The sequence below is a fragment of the Lithobates pipiens genome, unplaced genomic scaffold, assembly GCF_037356315.1.
Source record: "Lithobates pipiens isolate NorthernLeopardFrog02 unplaced genomic scaffold, aLitPip1_a1.2 Scaffold_16, whole genome shotgun sequence".
Classification (NCBI taxonomy): Eukaryota; Metazoa; Chordata; class Amphibia; order Anura; family Ranidae; genus Lithobates; species Lithobates pipiens.
Genome location: NW_027507748.1, coordinates 248,694,225 through 248,715,878, shown reverse-complemented (window position 1 = coordinate 248,715,878; position 21,654 = coordinate 248,694,225). Strand labels below are relative to the sequence as shown.

The 21,654-nt window shown below is 44.7% G+C and overlaps 1 protein-coding gene across 2 annotated transcripts in view; it reads left to right on the top strand.

Moving 5' to 3' along the window:
* Positions 1-21,654, top strand: part of PIK3C2B (phosphatidylinositol-4-phosphate 3-kinase catalytic subunit type 2 beta) — a 935,041-nt gene that overhangs the window by 224,665 nt on the left and 688,722 nt on the right. The window lies entirely within an intron of this gene.

Genomic DNA, 21,654 nt, shown 5'->3' with positions numbered 1-21,654 from the left:
GAAAGGGGTTTTTTTCTTATGGGATTCTTCCTCCATGGATTAGGGGACCGAAACAGGCCTGGGCAGAGAGCAGTGACATAACGCACCGTCCGCCGCTGTCCACTGCTTTTCTCCGCCACAATTACAGCGGCTTCGCGTCCACCGGCCCTAACATCTCCTCTGCCCCAGCCCCCCCTCCATGCTTGTCAGGAGGGTTAGAGCCTCTGCTCGCGCGGGAAACTCTCGTTTTAAAAAAAAAAACGACCGCGGGGGGGGGGGGGGAGCATTAGGCTACACAGGCTTTAAATGCACTCTTTTTCAGATGCACACAGCCTCTGGAGAGACACAGAGCTGACAAGCGCATGTGAGTGTGGAGGACACAGGCATTCCCAGGCAGCATTTACTTGGGCACCAGACTGAGTCTTGGTAGCAGCGGCAGTTGCTGAACTACAGTGCTCAGCAGTCAGTGCATTTTTTTGTGGTACCCCTACCTTTTGTTGCTTTGCACTATGGGTGGGAAGAGGTACAAGCTCCCCGAAGAATAGGGGCTCAAAGGGGTCCGCTTGAGGCTCTGAGGACCCCCCACCTCTGCAGCACCTTTATCCCCTGCCATCGTGATCAGGGGCTGCAGCTGCTTCTGGCACTTCAGCCCCTGTATACATTACACAGGAGGTTTTTTCCCTCAACCATAAATGGTTTAGAGGAAAGATTAGTGGCCTTAATCGCATCTTCACTCAGTGGAAGAAAACGCACTAGGCCCCCCTCTGTCACCCAGGACACTCAGAGTGAGGAACTCTGGGATAAAGGAGAGGAATCCCCCCTCAGAGGATCCGGAGGAGACTGATGATTCCACTTCTGAGGAATCTAGTAGAGAAGAGCCCTTTTCAGCTTCTCAGGATGAGAAGATGTTGGTGCAAATTCTTGCTGGATTGGTCCTTTCCACGAGTAAGTTAACCACTTAAGGACCGCTGCATGTAAATATACGTCGGCAGAATGGCACGGACAGGCACAATAACGTACCCATACGTGCCTGCCTTCCAGCTGGTGGGGGGTCTGATCGGACCCCCTCCCGCTGGCTGCGGCGGTCCGTTTTACTTCAGGAGCGATACAGGATGAGGGGATGGCTGTTGGTTTCTGGCCATCCCCTCTCGATCGCTCCTGGCAAATGAGAAGCTTCCCCTGCCTGTGTAGTGTAAACACAGGCAGGAGGAAGTAATGTCACTCTCCTCGGGGCGGTCTTTTTGACCGGACGGTGAGGAGAGAAGACATAGTAAGTGCACCAACACTACACTGACATGTAGGTACACATAGGCACACTGTCACCCCCTGATCACCCCCCCTCCCAGTCACAGTGTCACTGATTGCAGTGATCATTTATTTACTGATCACTGCATTTAGTGTCAGTTGTGACTGTAAAAAGTTTCAGGGCAGTTAGTGTTAGGTCCAGGGTAGCCCCCTACCCCCCCATAAAGGTTTAACCCCCTGATTGCCCCTAGAGTTAACCCTTTCACCCCCTTTTTCCAGTGTCGCTAAGCAATCGTTTTTCTGATCGCTGCATTAGTGTCACTGGTGTCGCTAGGTAGCTAGTTATTTTTTAGGTTCACCGCCAGGTTTTTATAGCATTAGGTACCCCCATATACTACCCAATAAAGATTTTAACCCCCTGATTGCCCCTAGAGTTAACCCTTTCACCAGCGATAACCGTATAAGTGCCACTGGTGACGCTGGTTAGCCAGTTAGTTATTTAGATTCCCCGTCAGGTTTTTATATAGCGTCAGGGACCCCCATATACTACCTAATAGTTAACCCTTTCACCAGTGATCACCGTATAAGTGTTACGGGTGACGCTGGTTAGTTAGTTTTACTTTTTATAGCATCAGGGCACCCACCATTTATTACCCAATAAAGGTTTAACCCCCTGATCACCCGGCGAGTGATATCAATTAGGTTTTAGGGACAGGGTCTGCCTCGCCCCAGGCAGCGCTAGGTTAGTGCCAGTACCGCTAACACCCACGCGCAAAGCATACACCTCCTGTAGTGGTATAGTATCTGAACAGATCAATATCTGATGTGATCAGATCTATACTAGCGTCCCCAGCAGTTTAGGGTTCCAAAAAAACGCATTGTTAGCGGGATCAGCCCAGATACCTGCTAGCATCTGCGTTTTGCCCCTCCACCCAGCCCATCCAAGTGCAGTATCGATCGCTGTCACTTACAAAACACTAAACACATAACTGCAGCGTTTGCAGAGTCATGCCTGATCCCTGTGATCGCTAACAGTTTTTTTTGGTAGCGTTTTATATTTAAAAATTGATTGGTTTTCGGGGTGCCGTACACGGCTAGGCTCCCAAAAAGTCCCACACATGTGGTATTCCTGTACTCAGGAGAAGCAGCAAAATATATTTTGGGGTGCAATTCTACATATATCTATGGCATGTGTGAGCAATATATAATTTAGTGACAACTTTTTGTAAACTTTTTTTTTTTTTTGTCATTCAATCACTTGGGACAAAAATAATTATATTCAGTGGGCTCAACATGCCCCTCAGCAATTTCCTTGGGGTGTCTACTTTCCAAAATGGGGTCATTTGGGGGGGGGGGGGTTTGTACTGCCCTGCCATTTTAGCACCTCAAGAAATGAGATAGGCAGTCATAAATTAAAAGCTGTGTAAATTCCAGAAAATGTACTCTAGTTTGTAGACGCTATAACTTTTGCGCAAACCAATAAATATACGCTTATTGACATTTTTTTTTACTAAAGACATGTGGCTGAATACATTTTGGCCTAAATGTATGACTAAAATTGAGTTTATTCGATTTTTCTTATAACAAACAGTAGAAAATATCTTTTTTTTTTTTCAAAATTTTCAGTCTTTTTCCTTTTATATATCGTAAAAAATCAAAGAAAGCTCCATTTGTGTGAAGAAAAGGACGCAAATTTCGTTTGGGTACAACATTGCATGACCGCACAATTACCAGTTAAACCAGTGCAGTGCGAAATTGTAAAAAGACCTCTGGTCCTTAGGCTGACAATTGGTCCGAGGCTTAAGTGGTTAAAGAACCCACTTCTTCTCTGGGTTCACTGAAACCCCACTCAGAATAGATAAGTTTTTCCAGTAAACCATTTACAGGAAAGGCATGTGCAGTTTGAGGAGATCACCCAGATAAACATTTTTTTCCTCCTAAAAAGTTTTCTACACTTTATTCTATGGAGGAAATATTTACTAAGATGTGGGGTATATCGGCAGTTCCTCCGTAAACAAAAGCCTGACTTGTCCTGTTGACAACGCTCAGATGTTTAGGGATCCAACTGATAAGAAAATGGAATTGCTATTTAAAAATGTTTTCTCCTTGGCAGGTTCAGTAGCTCAACCTGCAGTGGCAGCAATTGGAGTCTGTCAGTATTTGAGAGACCATGTTAAACAGGTGCTTAAAGCTTTACCTGAACAGCAAGCCCAGGTGTTAGCTAACCTATCAGCAGCTTTGTGTTTTTCTGTTGATGCTATCAGAGATTCTATCCTTCAGACCTCTCGCCTTACGCTTGGGTTGGTACCAATGCGTAGAATTTTATGGCTGAAAAATTGGTCAGCCGAATCACCATGTATGAAACTCCTGGCGGGATTTCCCTTTTGTGATGCAAAACTGTTTGGAGAGGATTTGGACAATTAACTCCACTAGGGCTATTAGTACTCCGTGGGCAGTGCATCACCAGGCCTCCATGGCTCAAATCTGCAAGGCCGCAACCTGGTCATCAGTTCATACATTCACCAAATGTTATCAGGTGGATGTGAGAAGGCATGAGGAGATCCCCTTTGGGCCTAGTGTGCTGCAGGCAGCGGTACAGGGTCCTCAAGTCTGATTACACCCTATGTTGTGTGGTCCCTCAGATAGCATTGCTCTGGGATATCCCATCAGTAATTACTGAGTCTCTGTGTCCCGTGATGTACGAGAAAGAAAATAGGATTTTTATAACAGCTTACCTGTAAAATCCTTTTCTTTTGAGGTACATCATGGGACACAGAGGTCCCTCCCCTCTTCTAATACACTTATTGCTTTTCTACAAAACTGAGGTACCTCCAGTCGGCGGAGGAGTTATATGGGGGATTGAACTTCTTGTCTAGGGTGTGCCAGTGTCCAATCACCTAGTGATACCCTATAACCCACCAGTAATTACTGAGTCTCTGTGTCCCGTGATGTACCTCAAAAGAAAATGATTTTACAGGTAAGCTGTTATAAAAATCCTATTTTTTGCGATATATATATAGCGAAAAAAGGTCAAAAAGTTTGGGAAAAAAAAAAGATATTTTCTATTTTTTGTTATAAATAAAAATAAACTCAATTTTAGTCATACATTTAGGCCAAAAAGCATTCAGCCACATGTCTCGGTTAAAAAAATAAAATCAATAAGCGTATATTTTTTATTGGTCTGCGCAAAAGTTATAGTGCCTACAAACTAGGGTACATCTTTTGGAATTTACACAACTTTTAGTTTGACTGCCTATGTCATTTCTTGAGGTGCTAGAATGGCAGGGCAGCACAACCCCCCCCCCCCCCCCCAAATTGACCCCATTTTGGAAAGTAGACACCCTAAGGAATTTGCTTAGAGGCTTGTATATGTGATTGAAAAATGACAAAAGTTTTTTTACACAAAGTTGTCACTGAAATTATATATTGCTCAAACATGCCATGGACATATGTGAAATTAAACCCCAAAATACATTCTGCTGCTCCTCCTGAGTACGGGGATACCACACGTGTGGTACTTTTTGGCAGTCTAGCCACGTACAGGACCCCAAAAACCAAGCACCGCCTTAAGGCTTTCTAAGGGTTATATCGGCAAGCCAGAGCGGGGATAGCGCTGTCTCCTACCGCAGTAAGCTGCCTTTCCAGCGGTAGTCAGTGTTGTCTCCGAGTGGTGTGCTGAGGTCAATGATGGTCATCAACATCATCATCTGAGGGTGTGGCTTTACGCCAAGATGACCCATCTTATATACCGCTGCTGAACCAAGGCAATTTAACCTGTCTTATCATGTGGCGTTCCAAGCTCAATGCAGATCCTGCTATCCAGACAATGAGATTGTGGACACAGGCAGAGTGCAATCCAGAAAAAAACAAAACCGTGCCACCACAGCCACAGACGTATGTGGAGTCAAGCACGGCACCAGACACACATAAATACCCGTAGCTGACTTGTTATTAACTCTGCCTTATTATATACAGATTCTATTGCACAATATACTTACAGTCATATTAATACCACAATACTACTGACTTCATTATTCTTTAACCACTTGACCACTGGGCACTTAAACACCCTTAATAACCAGACCAATTTTCAGCTTTCGGTGCTCTCACATTTTGAATGACAATTACTCAGTCATGCAACACTGGACCTATATGAAATTTTTGTCCTTTTTTTCACACAAATGGAGCTTTCTTTTGGTGGTATTTAAACACCGCTGGGTTTTTTATTTTTTGTGCTATAAAAGAAAAAATACAGAAAATTCTGTAAAAAAATGAATTTTTCTTCATTTCTGTTATAAAATTTAGCAGATTAGTAATTTTTTCTTCATAAATTTTGGCCAAAATTTATACCACTACATATCTTTGGTAAAAATAAGTACAAATTGGTGGATATTATTTGGTCTTTGTGAAAGTTATAGAGTCCACAAGCTGTGGTGCCAATATCTGAAAATTGATCACACCTGAAGTACTGACGGCCTATTTCAATTCTTGAGACCCTAACATGCCAGAAAAGTACAAATACCCCCCAAATGACCCCTTTTTGAAAAGAAGACATTCCAAGGTATTTAGTAAGAGGCATGATGAGTTTTTTGAAGTTGTCATTTTTTCCCACAATTCTTTGCAAAATCAAGATTTTTTTTTTACTTTTTTTTTTTTTTTTTCACAAAATTGTCATATTATCAGTTTATTTCTCACACAGCATATGCATACCACAAATTACACCCCAAAACACATTCTGCTATTACTCCCGTGTACGGCGATACCACATGTGTGAGACTTTTACACAGTGCGGCCACATACAGAGGCCCAACATGCATGGAGCGCCATCAGGCGTTCTGGAGCACCCAGGACAATTCTGACATTTCTCTTCTACATGTAAAAATCATCATTTATTTGCTAGAAAATTACATCGAATCCCAAAACATTATATATGTTTTTTTTAGCAAACACCCTGGAGAATACAATGGTGGTCGTTGCAACTTTTTATCTCGCACGGTATTTGCGCAGCAATTTTTCGAATGCTTTTTTTTGGAAAAAAAACTGTTTTGTGCTTAAAAAAAAAAAAACAGCCCAATTTTTGCATAATGTGAAAGATGAAGTTACACCGAGTAAATCGATACCTAACATGTCACTCTTCAAAATTGCACAGGCTCGTGGAATGGAGCCAAACGTCGCTACTTAAAAATCCCCATAGGCGACGATTTAATTTTTTTTACTGGTTATATGTTTTGAGTTACAGAGGAGGTCTAGGGCTAGAATTATTGCTCTCGCTCCAACGTACGCAGCGATACCTCACATGTGTGGTTTGAACACCGTTTTCATATGTGGGCGGGACTTACGTATGCGTTCGCTTCTGCATGCGAGCACATGGGGACAGGGGCGCTTTAAAAAAAAAATAAAAAATTTTATTGTTCATTTTACTTTATTTTAGTTTGACATTTTTTTCCCCAAAAATACATTTTTTGATCACTTTTATTCCTATTACAAGGAATGTAAACATCCCTTGTAATAGGAATATGGCATGACAGGTTCTCTTTACAGTGAGATGTGGGGTCAATAAGACCCCGCATCTCACCTCTAAGCTGGGAAGCCTGAAAAAAAAAAAAAAAAGATTCTGGATTTGATAGTATTGGCGAGTCGGTAGAAGCACCGGAGGGCGGCGGGAGGGGGGGGGGGGTGTCTATGGCTGGGTATTGCAGGGTATCACCGACTATGGCTGGGTATATCAGAGTATGGCTGGGTATCTCAGAGTATGGCGTTGCAGAGTATTGCGTTGCAGAGCATTGCAGGATATTGGAGGGTGTTGCAGAGCATTGCAGAGTGTTGCACGGTATTGGCGGGTGTTGCAGAGCATTGCAGGGTATTGGTGGGTGTTGCAGAGCATTTCAGAGTGTTGCAGAGCATTGCAGAGTGTTTCAGGGTATTGGCGGGTGTTGCAGAGCGTTGCAGGGTATTGCAGGGTATTGCAGGGTATTGCATGCAGGGTAATGCAGGGTAATTGCAGGGTAATGCAGGGTAATGCAGGGTAATTGCAGGGTAATTGCAGGGAATTGAGGGGTTAATTTTCGGTGAGCAGCGATGTGGGCACTGCAGATGCAGCCCACATCGCTGCTGACACCGATCTCCTCCCCCTCCGCTGTTTCCGATCGGTACAGAGAGGGGGAGGGAGGAACCGGCGTCATAACATGACGTCGGCTTGTTTACAAGTGATCGCTCCGTCATTTGACGGAGCGATCACGTGGTACACGGCCGCGACGAGCGGCCGTTTACCGTGATCCGTGATGGAGGTGGAGTGGAGGTGCAGTGGAGGTAAGTATAACATGTTTGTTATTTAAAAAAAAGTATTTAAGTATAACATGTTTGTTATTTAAAAAAAAAAAAAAAAATTCTCCTTACCTTTAACCACTTAATAACCGCCCTATAGCCGAATGACGGCTTTAGGGCGGTTTCTTAACTGTGGGAGGCCGTCATATGACGTCCTCCCAGAATTCCGCTCTCGCGCGCCCCCTGGGGCGCTCACTCGAGAGCATCCGTGACCGCCGGGTCATGTTATACTTACCTCCACTGTGCAGCTCATTTTGCACAGAGTTGCCCCGAACTTGCTCTTCTGGGGTCCCTCGCCGGCTGTCTCAGCTTCCTCCCTCAGATGCTTCTCACGTTCATGCGAGCTCCCTCGCATGGTGAGAAGCATGTGCGGGCGCGCTCCCGTGATACAGCCGGCGGCTATAGCCGCTCGCTGTATCACAGGACCCGCCCCCGGCGCTCCACGTTGGTGGATGTGATTGACAGCAGCGCAAGCCAATGGCTGCGCTGCTTTCCATCCATCCACTCCAGCCAATCAGCGGCCAGGCTGAACGGTGGAAAGGACGTCGGGGGACGAGCGTGGGATTTTCGAGGGGCCAGGTAAGTAAAACGGGGGACTGGGGGGGGGGGGGCGGCACTGTCAGATGTTTTTTCACCTTAATGCATAGAATGCATTAAGGTGAAAAAACATTTACCTTTACAACCCCTTTAAGATAGATATTACAATGTCAGTTTAAATTAGAAACCGTAATTTGAGTAGTGTTTCAGTTGTCAAAACAAAATAAATATATAGCAATCCCGGATTAAAATCATTTAACTAGATGCTGACCGCCGGCCGTCAAATGACGGCCAGGCGGCGCACCTATTGTGGCGGGAGGCCGTCATATGACGGCCTCCCGTTTAAACAGGGAATGCGCGCGATCGTGCGCACGCATCCCTAGTTCTTCGGTGGCGGCGTGTCACGGAGACACCGCTCGCCACCGAAGGGGGTGAACAACCATTGGTTATGGCTGTTTACCACGTGATCGGCCGTGATTAAGTCACGGCCGATCACAGATGGTTACACCCCGGCTGTGCATGGCGCATGCGTGCGATCGTGAGCGCGCTGCGCGTGCACGTTGGTGGCGGCGTGTTCCCCGGGAACACTGCTCGTCACCGACGCTGGTAAACAGCCATTGGCCGGCTGTTTACCCACGTGATCGGCTGTGATCCTTTCACAGCCAATCACTAAAATGTAAACAAACCGCGGTAACGAGATGTTACCGGGTTGTTCTCCTCCTCACACACCGATCGTGTGTGAGGAAGAGATTGCGGTAACATCTCGTTACCGCCTTGTGTACATCAATCGCACTGATTGCCTGCCTGCCCCCCCCCCCCATAAAGAGGACCTTATTGTACCACCCACCCCTCATAGTACCTGTCAATCACAGTCCATCAGAGTACCTGTCCCAGCCCATCAGAGTACCCGAGTACCTGTCTCCGGCCCATCAGAGTACCCGAGTACCTGTCTCCGGCCCGTCGGGGTACCCGAGTACCTGTCTCCGGCCCGTCGGGGTACCCGAGTACCTGTCACCGGCCCGTCGGGGTACCCGAGTACCTGTCACCGGCCCGTCGGGGTACCCGAGTACCTGTCACCGGCCCGTCGGGGTACCCGAGTACCTGTCACCGGCCCGTCGGGGTACCCGAGTACCTGTCACCGGCCCGTCGGGGTACCCGAGTACCTGTCACCAGGCCATCAGAGTAGCCGAGTACCTATTTGCAGCCCATGCCTCATAGCATATACGTTGGGGTGTTTGCTTTCTAAAATGGGGTCATTTTGTGGGTAATTTCACTGTCCTGGTGGTCCAGGACCTTCAAAAGTGTGATAGGTAGGAATGAAATGAGATGTGTTATTTATGCTCCTAGAATGCCTGAACGTACTACTTCAATGTTGGACCTCTCTATGTGGCCAGGCTGTGTAAAAGTCCTACACATGTGGTATCGCCATACTCTGGAGGAGTAGCAGAATGTATTTTGGGGTGTAATTTTTGCTATATACATGCTATGTGTTAGAAATATCTTATAAATTGACAATTTTGTGTAAAAAAAAAAAAAAATGCGTTTTAATTTTTTTCCACATATTCCAAAAACTTCTGGAAAAAAATTAACCATTCAAAAGACTCATTATGCCTCACAGATTATACGTTGGGGTGTTGGCTTTCCAAAATGGGGTCATTTTATGGGACATTCCATTGTCCTGGTACTCCAGGGCCTTCAAAAGTGTAATAGGTGGTTGAGAAATGAGATGTGTCATTTTTGCTCGTAGAACGTCTAAAGGTACTACATCAATGTTGGTGCTCTGTATGTGGCCAGGCTGTGTAAAAGTCTCACACATGTGGTATCACCGTACTCGGGAAGAGTAGCAGAATGTATTTTGGGGTGTAATTTGTTGTATGCATATGCTGTGTGTGAGAAATAACCTGATAATATGACAATTTTGTAAAAAATAATAATAAAAAAAAAAAATCTTCATTTTGCAAAGAATTGTGGGAAAAAATGACAGCTTAAAAAAACTCACCATGCTACTTACTTAATACCTTGGAATGTCTACTTTGTAAAAAGGGGTCATTTCCTGACTTGTTAGTGTCTCAAGAAATTGGGTACACCTGATGTACTGAAGGCCTGATCAGAAGTGATCAATTTTCAGTGATTGGCACCATAGTTTGTAGACTCTATAACTTTCACAAAGACCAAATAATATATACTAATGTGGGTTATTTTTGCCAAAGATATGTAGCAGTATAGATTTTGGCCAAAATTTATGAAGAAAAATTACTAATTGGCAAAAATTTATGACAGAAACCAAGAAAAAGGCATTTTTTTCACAAAATTTACGTTTAATTTTATTTATAGCACAAAAAATAAAAAACCACTAGTGATTAAATACCACTAAAAGAAAGCTCTATTTGTGTGGAAAAAAGGACGCAAGTTTCATATGGATACAGTGTTGGATGACTGAGTAATTGTCATTCAAACTGTATTGAGGTGGTTAATCTAAAAATCACAAATCTAAAAGATAGATATATAATGTACCACCATATTAAATTTATATACCAGAAAAAAACTATTGTGTGTGTGTATGTATGTATATATGTGTGTGTGTGTGTATGTATGTGTGTGTGTATATATATATATATATATATATATATATATATATATATATATATATATATATATATATATATATATATATATATATATATAATATAGGGGCAACATATTTATCAACTATTTCTTTATAATAGCAGGCACACCCAAAGTGGGAAATACCTGATCCCAAAACATAGATGGTTTAATAGGTGCATCTAGCACCCTTTTGATCACCTTATCCCCAAAGTTGTGCGCTTTCCTATAGATAAATGTCTGTTTTGGTGGGAGTCAGTCTGTTAATGTTTTATCCATACATAGGACATGCCAATGGCGTCTAAAAATATTCTCAATCTCTTTATACTGTCTGTGGAAATTGGAAATAAACACCCAATCATGTATCAAGTCTCTCTAATATTCTTTATCCATCAGACAGGCCTGCCGTGGGGCCATTCTCACCTCCTGTATTTCAAGTTGATGTTCGGTGTAACCTTTTTGCAAGAACCTCTCCTTAATGATTTTGGATTGTTCATAAAAATTGGTATCTGTAGTGCAATTTCATCTTACATGCATGATTTGGCCTTTTGGTATATTCTCTAACCAATGCAGGTGGTGTCTACTATTTATAGGAAGATAGCTGTTCCTATCTGTGGGTTTAAAATCATAGTGGTTAGGACATCGCCTTGCCTTGAGATGTATCAATCCAGAAAATGAATCTGTTCCTTTATTGAACTCTTACTCTTATTTGATATTATTCTTATTGACATTAAGTTCGCCCATGAATTCATGTAAGGAGTTTTCACTACCTTCCCAAATAAAGAATAGATCATCAACATATTGTTTATAAAACAGTAGCCCATCTCTCTTCTTGGCCAACACTGATTTGTCCCCCCATTTGATCTCGCTTTTTGTGACCAAGTTTGAAAATTTAAAAAAGAAAAAAATACTTTTCTTTTCTTACATCAGGGGACACAGAGCCATAGTAATAACTATGTGGGTTATATCGGCGTATCAGGTGCTGGACACTGGCACGCCCCTTAAAGAGAAAGTAAACCCTGATGAGTTTACTTCCTCTTTCATTCCCTGCAAAGGCAAAGCATAATGGACTACTATGCATCGCATAGTAGCCCATTATGTGTCACTTACCTGACACAGGAGCCAGCAAAGTCACCGCTGTCCCCTGTAGTCCGGCACTTCCATCTTCTCGGTGGGGTCTCGCAGCTCCGCCGCTGTCATTCGGCAAAGTCGCAATGACGTCACTCCCGCGCATGCGCATGGGAGCCGAGACGCGTGGCATCACGCGGCATCGCCGATGCCACACTCAGTGCGCCTGCGCGCCGCTGTCTACGGTGCATGCGCCGTAGACAGTGGTGCCTGTCTTCGGGCAAATATCTCCTAAACCGTATAGGTTTAGGAGATATTTCTTGGACCTACAGGTAAGCCTTAATCTAGGCTTACCTGTAGGTCAAAGTGGTTTGTAAGGGTTTACAACAACTTTAAGGCGTGAACTTCCCCCATATAATACCTCCCATTACTGGGAGTCCTCAGTTTTTTCACCAGTGTCTCAGGTGTTGGGCACATGTAAGGATGTGTTTTACTGAGATTCAGGGGCAGTAATCCTTTGGGAGCCAACCATCCTGACCGGATCCGTTCTGATGTCTCCGCAATGGACTAAATGAATGGTACCCGGACCTCGTCATCCGAAGACACAAGGTTTTGCTTGCAAATGCTTTTAAAGCTGGGCCCTGGGATCCAGTACTTTTTGGTAGTTAGGCCAATAAAAGTTTACTGGCAGGGTCTTCTCGCAGGTCCAGGATTGCGGGTTTACATGAGTGTACCCCTGTTCCTGAAGGTTTCCTTTCAAGGTCTCAGAGCCTACCGTGAAGGGCGAAGATTGGGTTTTTATCCCTGATAAAACCCTGCAGCGAGGAAAGGTAGGTGAGATTTTCTGCAAGGAATCTCTCCTTCCATGTTTTGTGTTGTCATGTCATGTCATGTCTGTGTGTCACCACTGGAGGCTGTATTGAGTACTCACCATTCTGACGCTGGAAACAGCAGAAGCTTTCACTCTCCTCTCCTCTCCGTTCAGGCCACCTCAGACCCTCAGGTATGGAGGGGGGTTCTGATCACTTCATGGGCCCCCAGATTGGCGGTTTTTGACTCATTAAATGCCAGCCAGCTGCCTCCTTTTTTTTTCTTGAAAAAAGAAAAATAAAGTTTTACCGCCCCCCGCGCGCCGCTGTCCGCCATGATGTCGGCACTCACACTTCCCTGTTGAAAGAGGAGGGGGGGGGGTGTTTTCACGTGGGGCCATGGCTAAATGGCGTCAGATGCCGGCCACATGTGGAGGAAGTAATTTAAGCTATACAGGAAAAGCTGTAGACTGGCGGTGGAGGGACAGAGCAGAGTGATTGCTGGACAGGTTTGGTGACAACATTGTACTGTATAGGTAGGACTAATAGCAGCTTTTGTATTGTACTATAGCCTAGCAAGTGAAACATTCTTTTGCTGGTATTGCCTCTGCTTTGTACTGTAAACTATGAGTGACAAAGGGACCAGGAACTGCTCTAAGGGTTCTAAGGGGTTAATGGTATACAACAAACTAAAAACCCTTCTGAAAGAATGTCTTCCTCCCTTTAGAGGTAAAAAAGAAAAATACGGCTAGTCAGATAAGCCGTCAAGGGTAGAACACTTCTGTCTTCTCCTCCCATATTAGGTTGTATTCGTGGACACAGAGGGGTTTCTCCAACACTAGTTGCCGTTGTAATTTGAATTGTCATATCTGCTTGAAGGGAGGACAGAGCAAAAACATTCTTATTATCCCTCCACTTCACTGTGAGCAAATTATTACATGTCAAGCAGGCTCTCTTCCCCAGCTTAAGACAGGATTCTACAAGCCGCTGGGGTAAGACCCGGCGATTAGATCGCACAGTGCCACGTGTGCCAATTCCATGATCAAACAAGTGACTTAAAAGAGGCAAACTTCTGCACACTTCTGTAATAATTGTCCACTTACAAGTGATACCTCTTTCCGAATAAGTGTGATACCAAATCCCACACAATCTTACCCGCGCTCCCTACTTAATCGGAGCAGTTCTTCGGCTCTACATAAGTTTCTTCCCTCGTAAACCATAAAACGATATGTATAGCCCATTGCCCTGTCACAGAGCTTATACATCTTAACCCCATATCTGGCACGCTTGCTGAGAAGATACTGTTTGAATGACAAGCGGCCAGAAAACTGAATTGCTTTGTCATCAACGCAGACAACTTAATCGGGCGTAAACAAGGCTGCAAATTTTGGCTGAAGTGGTTTACGATGGGCTGAATTTTGTAGAGCCGATTGTATTCAGGGTCACTCTGAGGGCGACAGAGTTCATTGTCATTAACATGCATGAACCACAAGATCTGCTCGTATCGTTTCCTGGTCATGGAGTCAGAGGACACTGGTATATGGTGAATTGGGTCAGTGGACCAATATGACCGCAACTCACTTTTTTAGTTATGCTCAATAGATCTATAGAGATCTTCAGTGAAAAACAATAAAAATCAAGTGACATAAAATCAACTGTTTCCACCTGAATTTTGGGGGTTGGCCAGTGAATGGCGTAAGTACAGGTGCTGCAGAAGTAGTAGGCTCCCAATTCAGATTGGCAAATTCAGCAGGAAGGGCACTATGGGCTCGACTGGCCTGTCTGTCTTCTTGGTGGCTGCAGGACACTACTTGTGCTAGCCACCTCACCAGCTTCAACTGCACCAGTTGGGAATACTCGCCATGTCACCAAATGTTAATGCAGTGCCGGATATATGACCAGGATGTACTAGGCCACTGGTACTTGCCAGTTCACCAGAAGGATGAACGGCACTAGTACTAGTTCTCTGCTCCCATACAAGAGCCCTGTGGTTCTTGCACCTCAACAGTAGAAGAACAGGGTTGGGTACGCCTGACTTTGGCAGGGACCACTATTCTATCATCAGAGCTATATGTCAGGTTGCCGCTGCTTTCTATTGGTTTGTATTCTGAGCCTGAATCGGACAGATGGGTGACTTCCTCTAAACTCTCATCTGTCTGTCATGCTCAGAAACGTGTAGACCTCTTCACTAGTGTACCTTTAATTGGACATTTTGGCCTCTAAATTTACTGGTACAGCTAGTAAGTCTCACAGAAAGAGTACCTGACTGCGTTTTTGGGAACCCTAAACTACTGGGTCCGCTAGTATAGATAAGATCAAAGATAATGATCCGTTCAGACACTATTCTACAAAGGGAGGTGTATGGTGCGCGTTAGCGCTACTGGCACTAATGTGATGCTGCCTGGGGCGACGCAGACCCTAACTGATGTCACTCGCTTGGTGATCAGGGGTTAAACCCTTTAGGTAATATACGGGGCGGGTAGCCTTGCGCTATAAAAAAATAACTAACCAGCGCCACTCGTAACACTAATACAGTGATCACTGATGACAGGGGGTGATCAGTGGTTTAAACCTTTATTAGGGGGTTACCCTAAAGCTACCAGGGCCTACCGCTAACTGCACGAACACTGATTAGTGTCACAAATGGCACTAGTACAGTGATCAGTGAAAAATCTGACAACCGCACTGGGTGACACTGTGACAGGGAGTGAAGGGGTTAACGGGGGGGGGGGGGGGCAATTGGAGGGTGACAAGTGTACTTACTTGTACTGGTGTTAGTGTAGTGTTGGCGCAACTTACTGTGAGATATCTTCCATCTTCTCTCTAGAATGAAAATGGATTCACTTACAGGCAGGGGATGGATTCCATTCGTCAGAACCGATCAGTAGGTCCAGGTCATAAATCATTGGCCTGGACCTGATTGATCGTACTTGAACAAATCCAATGAACGCACACACGCGGCTCAGGCACACCCCGTACAGGTACGTGATTTCACACAGCGGGGCCCATTGTGCCACACTATATGTATGCGAGCTAGTCAGGAACCGGTTAAAGCGGAGTTCCACCCAAAAGTGGAACTTCCGCTTTAAGCACTCCTCTTCGCCTTACACGCCACATTTGGCATGTATTCTTTTTGGGGGGGTGGGGTGGGGGCTTCGCTAGGAGTGGGACTTCCTGTCCCACTTCCTCCTTCTGGCCAGGGGCTGCCAAGGAGACAACTCCTTTCGCCTTAGATGGCCCTTCCCTCTAGGCGATCTCCTGGGACACATTACTTGTCCCAGGAGATCGCCTGTCCATTCCTGGAGCGCAGTGCGCCTCGCGTGCCCGGCCGTGAAGCCAAAAGCTGTCACAGCTGGGTGCCCAGAGTGGCAGTGGAGGCGCAAGCTGAGAGGAGGGGGATAGATTCTCCATTTGGCCGCATCGCTGGACCGTGGAACAGGCAAGTGTCTGTTTAACAAGTCAGCACCTACACTAATGTGTGTGGCGTGACGTTGGTAGGGGCTCCCTGCGGTGGCGCTTATAAGGGCACAGCCTCGGCGGCGCTGGCTCTTGAGGCTCCCATTACACCGGATGCCACGTTTGTCTTGGGGACTGCTATTCCTTCCAGCTGTTCTTTGATTTACTTCACACACCTGGTACAATTCACTTCTTTCACTGACTCACCCATTCCCATTTCCTCTCTACTTGCACCTGGTCCTTTCTCTTTCTTTCCCAGCTCCCACCTATTTCAGGGCCACCCCAGTCTTGGCTGCACTCACTTTTCCTACACATTCTATCCCTTTCCCTTCCCCCCTACCACCACTATTATTCTGTTCACTCACCCATTCTGCCCATTTCCTTGGCGTTTCTCTTTGTTTTTTTTTCCTTTTCACCTTTTACTCTCACTCCCCACACAGGTTTGCCTCGTGGGTCCATGCTAACCTTGGATGGTGCCTTGCAGGTTGCCCCCGTTGACCTGTCCACCTCAGCTCCCAGGAAGTGGTACCTCCGGATGGCCGGGGATGCCCGGCATTCAGCCACCATCATACGAACCTTGGTGCATAAGCATGTACCCTGTGTGGGGTTATTTTTTATTACCCCACCTCTGTTTCATGTCTGCAATTAATAGACTATTCTTATACCAACTTGTTTTATTCTAGCTCTCACGCACTTTCTCCTGACGAGTAGCGTTCCAGCCACGAAATGCGTAGAGCTACCAAATGCTGTGTTTTCCATTAATTCTACCCACGTTTCTACAGTTGTCATACAATTTACCCCACAGGATACTGGGGCTACTTATCATGCAGGCATTACCCCATGCTCTATGGTTTTATATTCCAATTTGGTGTACTGTGGAATATTGTGATGTTCCACTGTGGGCGGCACATTGGTGTAGTGGTTAGCACTCTCACCTAGCAGTAAGAAGGGTCGCTGGTTCAAATCCCAACCACGACACTACCTGCCTGGAGTTTGCATGTTCTCACTGTGCCTGCGTGGGTTTCCACTGGGTACTCCAGTTTCCTCCCACAATCCAAAGACATGCCGGTAGGTTAATTGGTTTCTGTCCAAAATTGGCCCTAGTATATGAATGGGGACCTTGGATTGTTGGGTCCTTGAGGGTAGGGACAGATGTGAGTGTGCAATGTACAGGGATAGGGACAATTGTAGACACTTACTCAGGTTGAACTAGATGGACTGGTGTCTTTATTCAACCTTACTAACTATGAAACTATATTATCATGTTTCTATAAACTCCAACACCTTCACCCTGTCTGATTCAGAAACCCAAACCGTAACAGCGCTATTTCCCATTTGTTAAAAAAATACTCAATTCATATAGCTTCTTACATAAAAATCGCATCAAGTCTCACATAGGTATGAAATGCTTAATTGCAATGGAAATTACATATATATTATATATAATAGTATAGGACAACTATCCACACAACAATATTTAAATGCAAAAAGGACAGTTCATAATGCACTAAAAAAAATTGTCGTGACAATAAGTAATTATTATTATTATATTATTATACAGGTTTTATATAGTGCTAACAGTTTGCTCAGCGCTTTACAACATGAGGGCAGACATTACATTTACATTACAATTTGGTACAAGAGGAATCAGAGGGCCCTGCTCGTTAGAGCTTACAATCTAAAAAGGAAGGGGCAATTGATACAAAAGGTAATAGCTGTGGGGGATGAGCTGATGGAGGAAGTAAAACAGTGTTAGAAGTAGGATAGGCTTCTTTGAAGAGAAGGGTTTTCAGGGATCGTCTAAAGATGGATAGGTTAGGGGACAGTCGGACAGATTGGGGTAAGGAGTTCCAAAGGATGGGAGAAGCTCTGGAGAAATCCTGGAGGCGAGCATGGGAGGAGGTGACAAGGGAGCTAGAGAGCAGGAGGTCTTGAGATGACCGAAGAGGGCGGTTTGGTTGGTATTTTGGGACTAGGTCAGTGATGTAGCTGGGGGCAGAGTTATGAATGGCTTTGTAAATTATTGTTAGTACTTTGAATTTTATTCATTGGGTGAGTGGAAGCCAGTGCAGGGTTTGGCAGAGGACACTGAATGGCTGGTAAGTAATGTCCATATCCTTCATTGAGAAGATACATATAGAAGAGTAAAGATATACAGAGTGGGGGGGTGTGGCTGGAATGAAGGAACGTGAGTGAGTGAGGGTGTGATGTGAGTGCCCAGGCTCTCAGCTGCTACCCCCTCCCACTCCCTGTGATTTTGAAAATGTATGCCGACTGTGTGGCCTGAGTGGACACCCTCCGTGCTGACTGATCTTCCTGGCTTATCCCTTGTTTCTCGCGCTATATTGCTTCGAGACCCCGGGAGTGACTGCAGGTGACTACTACTATCCATCCCGTCGGAGGGAGCCGAGAGCACCCGAGTGAGGTCCCGCGGCTGGCGTGGGCTATCGCGAGATCTTGAGCAGCCAGCCGAAGGAGTCCGAGGATACACGCTTAAAGCATCAGCTCGGGCAGCGGTAACCTGGTGGGGAGAGAGGAAGGGGAGAGGTGAAGGTTGGTGACTATGGTCTCAGTTAAACTTTGGAAGGTATAGAATACATTAGTATCTCCTGCTTGGTGAGACGTGTGCCTTCCCCCCTTCCCCCCCTAGTGGATAGTTGGACGGAGTTTTTGCAAAGGATATTGTATTGCATACTATATATTTTTTTTCTGTTTTGACCAAACTTCCGCAATAACTGTAGAGGGGCCTAGGTAAAGAACTGTGCAAAGTAAATTAATGAGGTAGTGGTTGCGACACTCCCCCCTCCTCTCTGGTGGACTACTGGGCTCCATTTTTTATTTGAAGCAGTTGTGTCTTCTTGTATTGTGGGAGCTTCCTATATTACTACAATCACTTTTTTACCCCATTGGTAAAAAGGAAGGGAGGAAAACTCATTTTTTTTTTTTTTTGTTGTGCTGACACTGATCATGCTTAGTAAAAGAGCTATGGAGGATGCCTCATATGGGGAGGGGAACCAAAAAACACGCGCAGCCAAGGAAAAAATAAACCAGGCCTCAGCGGCAGCAAAACTTGAGCGCTTTGCCCATGCGACTTCTCCCGGCAGGAAAGGACATCACCACCCAGCAGGGCAAACAAAGTCGCAAGGGACAACGGGCGACAGGAGAAGCGCTGGCTATTCGGCGTTAAACTCTGCTACTCCATCTTTGAGAGGGGGGGCGAGTGGTCTACCTCTGGGAGAGAGTGAGATGATCTATGGCTCCACGGGCCCCCCAGAGCCCCCTGTGTTGGGAGCTGGCGGACCTAAGCTGCGAGAGATACTGCAGGCGGTCAATGAGTGCAAGGGCCTCATTTTTGGTCTTGATGATCAACTGAGTACCATCAAAAACGAACTGCACGCTATGAGTCAACTGTTGAGCAATACTATAGAGAGAACGACTGTACTTGAGGGAAGATTAAGTACGGTGGAGGATGAGCTTTTCCCTCTACAGCAAAAAATAACTGGACTTCAGAAACAAATTGCCATACAGGCATCCAAAATGGACGACCTGGACAACAAGAATCACAGGAATAATGTGCGCTTAATTGGCCTTCCAGAGGGAAGTGAGGGCTCTAATCCTATCGCATTTCTAGAGAATTGGTTTAAGGAGCTACTGGGAGATGCCCCTTTTTCCCCTTTTTTTTCTATTGAATGGGCCCATAGAGTGACTTTTAGAACCCGGCCATCAGAGGAACGTTGCAGGCCGTTGATCTTGAAATTTGTTAATTTTAAAGATCGGATGATTTTGATGCACAGAGTTAGAGAACTAGGAGATATATTCTACAAGGGGACTAGAGTATCATTTTACCCGGATTTTTCACTGGACCTGCAAAAACAGAGGGCCGAGTTTACTTCCATTAAGCGCACTTTGCAAAAACATAAGATAACCTATGCACTACTGTATCCTGCTCGACTACGAGTGTTTGCCCTGGGTTCAACCCTGTTTTTTAATTCTCCGCAGGAGGCCACTGGCTGGTTGGAGGAGCATAAAGGGTCCTTGTAGAAATTTTGAGTATTGTATAGTCTATAAAGTTGGTTCTTAGGGGGGTGGTACAGGGGGGGGGGGGGGCTGGGGGTGGGGTCCTTTTATTTTTTTTTCCTTTTTTTTTTTTGGGGTATTTTATATATATATATATATATATATATATATATATATATAATATATATTTTTTTTTTTTGTTTTCTATTATGATTGATAGAACAGCACACATCACTAATCGGTATTTGGACAATAACACGGTACAACTAGTTAAGTGTGAAATAGGTTTACAGATCATAGAGATCTAGAATGAAATGTGAGACAAATACAAGGAATTTCAAAGAATATAATGTTTTGTAGGGCAAGCTATAAACACTTTTTGAGTGATAGGGGGGTTTTTACCTCTAGGTCGGGGTTTTATTTATTTATTTATCTGTTTTTTTTTTTTTTCTTCGACTGACAGAATAGCTTACACCACTAATGGGTATTTGGACAATAACACGGCACAATTAGTCAAGTGTGAAATTTGTTTACAGAACACAGAGACTTAGAATGAAATTGGAGATAAATGTAAGGTGAATTTTAAAGAATATAATGTTCTGTAGGATAAGTTATAAGCACTTTTTAAGTGATAGGGGTGTTCTACCTTTAGGTTGGGGGGATGGTTTTGATGTGGGGGTGTCGTTACTTCCCCCCCCCCCCCTTCTTTTTTTTTTTTTTTTTTTAACTAATTGGTATTTACTATGAGGTATGAGTGGGGAGATGTGGACAACAGCACGGCACAGTTAAGTGTCAAATTTGTTTACAGAATATAGAGACCTAAGTATGAAATGTGAGACAAATATAGGGAGAATTCCAATGTATACATTGTTGTGTAGGGCATGATATAAGTATTTTTTTTTTTTGGAGTGGTAGAGACGTTTCACTTTTGGATTGGGTGGATGATTTTGGTGTGGGGAGGGGGGGCGGGTTTTGCTTTTTAATTTTATTTTATTTTTTTCTGTACTATTTGATTGGTAGGCAACATTATATTTTAGCTAATATTTACATACCTCCTCCTTTCAAGCTGGAGGTTATGTATAAATTATTTGCGTTCAGCTTAGATAAATTAGGTATCCCGTGGGTAATACTAGGGGACTTTAATGAAACACTGGATAGTAGTCTGGATAGATTCCCTTGCCCGGATGGCAATAAAATAGGTCGACTGCAGGGGTTCTTATTAGAAATAGGACTGAGTGATCTTTGGCGAATGCGACACCCCCAGGAGAGACGGTATTCCTGCCTCTCTAACACTCATCATACCCTATCAAGAAGAGATATGGTCCTTGGGAACAACTAGGCATCGGGGCTAGTACAGGATAAAGAGTACGGTGTAAGGGGGATTTCAGATCATTCCCCCTGTCTACTACTCTGAGCGCGGGAGATAGACTGGGCCCTGGGGAGTGGAGGGTAAATCCAGGTTGGCTGGAACTCATTGGAAGATCTAGCCATCTAATGGACAGGATTGGGGAATTTTTCCAAAACAATAGGGGCTCAGTGACATCTGGAATAGTTTAGGACTCCTTACAGGCCTATATTAGAGGTATATTAATACAGCAAATTGCGACAATTAAGA